Below are 6,000 nucleotides of genomic sequence, written 5' to 3'. Positions count from 1 at the left end.
TAAAATGTGAAACAATTTTTAAAAAACTTCAATATAAATAAGATTTCATGTGACAGTTGGGACAAATAATAACATAACCCAACTAAATTTGATTTCTTAAACAAGGAAAGACTCTCTTTCCTTGTTTAATTTGGCCTCTCAAGATGGCACTTCCCGTCTAACAAGATTTTTGCCCCCACTACCTTTACATTCCCTCTTTTGTCTTTTTGCTCGATGGTGTCAATACTATCTAATTCTCTGTGCTTTTATTGTTCTAACTATGTTCTCTTGAGCCATCCATTCTTGTATTTCGTGATTCATCCATTGTCTTGTATTCTGTTCTTTTTTCCTCTTTGGTCCTAGTATTTTTCTCATAATCTTTATCTCAAAAACTTTCAGTTGCTCTTCTCTTGCTGTTAATGTAAATGTCTCTGGAGCATATTGCTACTACTATTGGTCTTATAGTCGTTTTGTAGATTTTCATTTTTGTGATTCGGCTTATTTTATCTCTAAACATTTTTTATTTCTATAACTTCATTTTTATGCAATTGAAATAGGAAAAATTTAAATAATTTACATTAAATGATATTTTATAAGGCTTCAAGCTAACTGCAGAGTGCCTGATGACTTTAGCTTTTATATCATAACTTTTACTATTACTGTTTTTAAATATATGCTCTTTCACGTGAAAAACTTGATTTGCCAGTACTAGATTTTTCCCTTTCTTTTCCGTTTGGGGTTGAAAAGATATATTATGATGAATTTTGAGAAACCCAGTTTTTAATACATTTATTTTGTAAATAAACTGAAAAAATATAATTAAAAAGTTAATTATGTATTAATAATTGTCAATTTCGCATGTATTTAACAATGTTAAACATATGTCATATGTTTAACCTGAAAATTGGTAGGTCCAAAACTGTCAGATGAAGGCGGTAGGTGTCGCGTCAGTCACGCACGGAGCGAATAGAACGCTGTATTTCCCGCTTGAATTCTTCTTTTTATGTCTACACTTTCATTTCTTCTGTTGACTACTACTCTTCTATTGTCAATTATGACGTTTGTGTCTTCTTTTTCTTGCTTACGTTTATGTTATTTTGTTTTATTTTCATTTATTTCCAGTTCTCTCAGTTTGGCTTCGTTTTCTATTTCTTGGAAGGTCTTGTTTAATGCCTTTTATCTGTTGCTACTATGACTATATCGTCCGCATATTCTATCGTTTGTAATGCATTATTGTTTATAGTTCCTGCGTTTGACAGTTTTTTTATTAACTTGTCTAGTGATAGAATAAATAATACCATTGAGAGCGCATCTCCTTGCCTTACTCCATTTTTTATTTTGATTATTTCTGTTCTTTCTCTTCCGGTGTCTATATTAGCTGTCCGTTTTCAGTTACCTAGTTTTAAGTATTGGTACACTGGTTTTGAGTTGTGTCTTTTAGTTTCTGTTTCTATCTCGTTCATAATTTCTTCTATTTTTTGATTTTTTTTTTCGATTTAAACAATTTCTTTGTCTTTTGCATTTGATCTTTGTATTTTTCTCGTTCTTCTTCTTTGCTTGTGCTTTACCATTTCAATCTTGTTTCATTCTTTTCTTCCACTGCTAATTTGCACTCATCTTCAAATCAATTATTTCTTTTTTTATTCTGTATTTTGTAAAATTGTTGTTCTTTGAACTGCATCTCCGCATTTTATGGCCCGCCCAGGTATAAAGACAAAAAAAATTGAAAACTTCTTAACAACATTTATTAATAAAGTTACAAAATATGGAATTAAATTATTATAACTACGTAACATTGTTTAGTAGAATTCACATAAAACTGGCAATTCTGGGAAGATCCGGGGATAGATAGATCTGACATTTTCACTTTTTAGGTTTGACAGCCGCTTGTCGTTATTTTACTGTCAGAGCAATTTTCCATTTCTATCATTTATTTTATCTCCTTTAAGCATTGTTCAGCTACGTTTTTGTTTGTGACGATTTAGTTGCTTGCCACTATTTCCTGAGTTTTCTTTTCTGGTTTATTTTCTCTCTTATAGATATCGAAGTGTATTCACTCTTCTTTTCATTGTTGCTGGGTGTTGTTGAGTCCCAGGCAACTTGTTGTATACCAGTTAAAATGTTCTACATGTTCTATCTCTTCGTTGGTCTTTGAAGGAATGTTTAGTTGGAGTATCTTCTCCACTAGATGTTTAAAGATGTTCCAATTTGTTTTTCGGTTCTGTAATACACATGGTTTTTCCCTGCAGATGATTTTTTATATACATACATAAATGAGCAACTAACTTTTTTCAAACTGAAGTTTATTTAACATGGCTAATAAATTAGGAAAGGAAAAAATCTGAGGATTTGGAGCCAATTTATATCCACAATGAAAACATATAAAGAAACTAATATAGATCAGTGACAATTATGGTAAAGTTTTTTAAATTAAAAATGGCTAATAAATGTAAACTACAAATTCAATTTAGGTTGGATAAAGTACAATATACTAATAGTGCTGAGTTTAATATACTTTACTTAAACTCTCAATCAATAAGGAATAAAAATTCCAGAACTGGAAGGATTTGTATTTAAGTTATATATGGCAGATGTAGTTGTAGTGGCAGAACATTGGTTGAAAGCTGGTGCTCCATATTTTATTGTGAATGGATATGGTGCGGTATATGTGTGTAGGGACAAAGGTGTAGGTGTAGGAATATTTATTAAAGACTGTTTTGATTATTCTGAAGTCTATAAATATGTATATAAACACAAAATGCTTAATACTTTTACGAATTGATAAGCATTTGATATAGGGAGGAGTATAGGGGCGAAGAGGGGAGAAGAGGAAAACTGTGCTCGATATCCGCCTTTATTTTATCAAAGTTCATTTATTCGAGCATTCAACCTTATATCACTTTATAAAATGTTCAGGTTCCTCTGAAATGCTTCTAATTTGCGACAATCATGAGAGCCCTTGTCAATTGAGACAATTGAACTAGCAAGAGCTAACGGCGTGCACATTCTAACAGTTCCACCCCATTATACCCACATGATGCAACCACTGGATGTGGGATTGATGAAACCTTTTAAAACATATTAGAATGCAGAGCATTAGAAATTCTTTCAAAAAAACAGGAATGTTTCCAGTTGACAGGCACATTTTCACCGACAATATGTTTGCTCCCAGTTTGGTCAGTGAGAGACCTAATCCTCCAGAAGAAACTCTTCCTGATGAACCTCTAACATGATAACAAGCTGCAAGTCTACTAACTTTAGAATCTGAAAACCCCCCTCATCTCCCCAAAATTTCAAGCGAAAACTTTCAGCAACCAATAGAAAACATCAACATCAAGTTGCCAAAACTCTACGCCTATGCCCTCTCAACAGCCTGGCTGGTATTTAAGTCCTGAGGAGATACGAGGATATCCAAAATCGAAACTCAATACTAGCTCCAAGAAACCAAGAGAAAAGGGGAAGAGCAGAATAATAACTGACACCCCAGAAAAGCTTCTTCTAGAAGAAAAACAGATCAATAAAAAACAAAGAAAACCACCACCTCTAATGCTGAACGTACTAAATCTACGAAAAGAAAACTACTTTTTGAAAATGAGAAGAATGAGAAGACAACTGATGTTGAAAATGGCAAAAACTCTGATGATAAAGTATTAGAAGAACCACAGCAAAATTTTGTCAGGAGTGAATTGAAAATTGAAGATTTTGTGCTGGTTAAATTTGGGACTGTAAAACAAAAAGATGTGTAATATGTTGGGAGAATCATTGGTAAATGTGATGATGGGGATGTTGAAATTTCATTTTTGAGAATGTCATCTAAAGTAAATTATAAATTTTTCTACCCCATCGTACCAGATATCTCTAGTGCTTCTTTATCGGAAATTGTAGCCCTTTTGCCCTGAGCAGGGTAGAAAGCGACAGAAATCAGTATTGTCTTTTTCAGTTTCATTGGAAAACTTCAATATGCATTAGGGGTTTGATTAAGTATCATAATATAGTTTTAAATATTGTAATAAATAATTTCTAAAACATGTATATGAGGTTGTCATTTTTCCAATTGTGTCTGAAGCTGCCCCATTTCCCGTCTGAAGGTGGCCCAAGTGGTTTTGATTTTTTTTGCAGCAAGTATAGGGTTTAATATTAAAAGCATATATACAGTGAAAGTTGGGTGAACAATGTAGTTTATGAATATTTTCTTTCTTTATTTGGTGAGGTATTTACAGTGATATGACAGTTCAAACTTTGATGCCTGAAGGAGCCCCACTCTCCCCTACAGACTTCATGATTTCGATCACAATGATCTTTTAGGAGTAATGGATATGCCTTTAAACATGTTTATGATCAAAGCAATACGAATCTTAATATTCGGAGACTTTAATATAAACTTGATCCAAGAGAGTTTACCACAAAAATTAAGTCAAACAAATACTTCCATGGTTTAACAATATTGAATAAAACTGTTCCTACGAGAACTACGTACCACTAAGCTTGATTATATTGATTGTATGGTGAGCCACACCTTAAATTATGATGCTAAGCTTTATTTAGTGGATGAGGGTTTAAGTGATCACCAAATCAAGTTACTGCAATTGGTAAACTCATCACGTAAGTCTACCGAGAAATATTATACGGTAACAAATGCACTCTGGGAAATCAAATCTGAAATTAACCCAATTCCTTGTGTGACGAATTCATAAGAATTTACTTTAATAACCTTATTAAAACAACAATAAAAAACCGTTTTCGACAAAACAGTGCACCTTGCTTTAATATTACATTATATAACCTTGTTTCAAAATGAGATTTCCGCTACAGAAGGCATAAACATTTTTCAAAGTGCAAGTTCCTGTAGGATACCTATAAATCTGCACAAAAAGAGCTAATTGATGCAGTGGCTAAAGCAAAAAAAGATCGGTCAAACTGGTAGAACTTTTATCAAACGTATAGCAGAACATAAAAGTGCTTTCAATAATAGAAAAACAGATTCTACATAAGCACTTCACCTTCTAGATCATAATCATTCTTTTAATGACGAATTTCAAATTCTTCATATTCTCTTCACAAAGAAAAAATTTTTTAATACATAAATGCATCACCCTCTTCAATTTATTGTTTTATTATGATTATTCATGCAAAAATAGAAGGAAAAAGTGGCCCTGGGCGACGGAAAACATTCTTGCACAAGAACTGGCCAGTGGTATGGAGCAGCACGATATTATTGAGGTCCGCTGCGGACAAAGTAAAGATCATACGACTGGTCGCCAATGTTCTTGCAGAATAAGGTAAAATATTTTTCACCTAAGACCGCTTTGCAATTAAATGCTGGTAACTTTATTACTATAATCCTTTTACCCTATGACGGCCGATATGTAATTAAGATATGATCAGTGGGCCTCAAACAGTGGGGCGTTAATATTTAATTCCGATCGCTTGAAAAGTAAAAATATTTAATTTCCTGTAAGTAATAATATTGGATTTTACTGTATCATAGGCAAATAAAATGAATATAATATGTATAGCCACGGCGTGTTAAAAGAAGTGGGGCGGAATATTTCGATTACTCGAAATTATTGTTGTCGATATCAAATGTTCATCAAGGTCTCTATAAGTCTCTTTTTTGCGTAGAGTGAAAATTATACGAATGGTTTTGCATGCAGTAAAATTGGAAAATACTTTCCAAGTTGCTGGTATGTCCTAATTTGAATAAAATACATCCAAGAGTTTACTTTCTGCAGACGCTGATAAGCGGCGATATATTTTACACTCCTTTATGAATAACATTTTACTACTCTGTTGTTTCAATCAGCACTGCTCAACAAGTTATCGTTTATTGGTTTTAATATTTTATTGCAATAGTACGAGTATGGAATATTTATTTAAACAGTGAATTTATTACATGTTAATTTTTTTTAATTTCTTCTGACGTGTCGTATAATGTAGGTTTACCCAATAATCAAAGTTATGCCTTTACAAGAACATATTTGAAAAATAAGGAGTAAATACCATGTGTCATAATTGTAATCT

Source organism: Diabrotica undecimpunctata, chromosome 9, assembly GCF_040954645.1.
Source record: "Diabrotica undecimpunctata isolate CICGRU chromosome 9, icDiaUnde3, whole genome shotgun sequence".
NCBI classification, from domain to species: domain Eukaryota; kingdom Metazoa; phylum Arthropoda; class Insecta; order Coleoptera; family Chrysomelidae; genus Diabrotica; species Diabrotica undecimpunctata.
This window is presented reverse-complemented; position numbering follows the sequence as displayed.